This window comes from Cricetulus griseus (genome assembly GCF_003668045.3).
Source record: "Cricetulus griseus strain 17A/GY chromosome 1 unlocalized genomic scaffold, alternate assembly CriGri-PICRH-1.0 chr1_0, whole genome shotgun sequence".
Taxonomy (NCBI): domain Eukaryota; kingdom Metazoa; phylum Chordata; class Mammalia; order Rodentia; family Cricetidae; genus Cricetulus; species Cricetulus griseus.
This window is the reverse complement of record NW_023276806.1, coordinates 184,861,877-184,863,246: the sequence shown is the minus strand read 5'-3', so window position 1 is coordinate 184,863,246 and position 1,370 is coordinate 184,861,877.

Here is a 1,370-nt window from a genome sequence, read left to right as displayed (position 1 = left end):
TTTTGCTTTTTTAAAATCTTAGTGTGTAATTTGAATATTTGATGGAATTCATCTAATATTTTGGTCTATGTTTTTTTTCTTTTTTCTTTTATTTTTTCCTTTTTTACATTTTTTATTTTAATAGATTTTATTTAAATTAGAAACAATCTTGTTTTACATTAGCAATCCAGGTTCCCTCTCCCTCCCATGCCTCCCATTGCCCCCCCATCCCCCAGCCACTCCCCAGGGCAGATGAGGCCTTCCATGAGGGATCATTAAAATCTGTCAAGTCATTTGGGGAAGGGCCTAGGCCTTCCCCTGTGTATCTAGGCTAAGAGAGTATCCCTCCATGGGAAATGGGCTCCCTAAGTCAATTTGTGCACTAGGGATACATCCTGATTCCACTACCAGAGGCCCCATAGACAGTACAGTGCTCCTATCTGACACCCACATTTAGGGGGCCTGGTTTGGTCCTATGTTGGTTTCCCAGCTGTCAGACTGGTGTCCATGAGTTCCCACTTGCTCAGGTCAGTTTTTTCTATGGGTTTTCCCAATGTGGTCTTAACCCCTTTGTTCGTCACTCCTCCCTCTCTGAAACTGGATTATAGGAGTTTGGCTCAGTGCTTGGCTGAGGATCTCTGCTTCTGCTTCCATCAGCTACTGGATGAAGCCTCTAGGATGGCAGTCATCGTTCTCATTATAGGGGAGGGGCATTTAAGGTAGCCTCTCCATTATTGCTTAGGGTCCTAGTTGGGGTCATCCTTGTGGAACTCTGGAGAGGGGGTACAGAACTAAACAGAGAATTCTCAGTAGAGGAATCTAAAATGGCTGAAAGACACTTAAGAAATTGCTCAACATCCTTAACCATCAAGGAAATGCAAATCAAAACAACTCTGAGATACCATCTTACACCTGTCAGAATGGCTAAGTTCAAAAACACCAATGACAGTTTATGCTGGAGAGGATGTGGAGAAAGGGGAATGCTTCTCCATTGCTAGTGGGAGACAAACTTGTACAGCCACTTTAGATATCAGTATGAAGGTTCCTCAGGAAAATGGGAACCAGTCTACCTCAAGAGCCAGCAATTCCACTCTTAGACATATACACAAAGGATGCACATTCATACAACAAGGACATCTGTTCCGCTATGTTCATAGCAGCATTATTTGTAATAGCCAGAACCTGGAAGCAACCTAGGTGCCCCTCAACCAAAGAATGGATATAGAAAATGTGTTACATTCATACAATGGAGTACTACTCAGAGGGGAAAAAAACACTGAAATCTTGAAATTTGCAGGCAAGTGGATGGAACTAGAAGAAAGCATCCTGAGTGAGGTAACCCAGTCACAGAAAGACCAACATGGTATGTACTCACTCATATGTGGATTTTA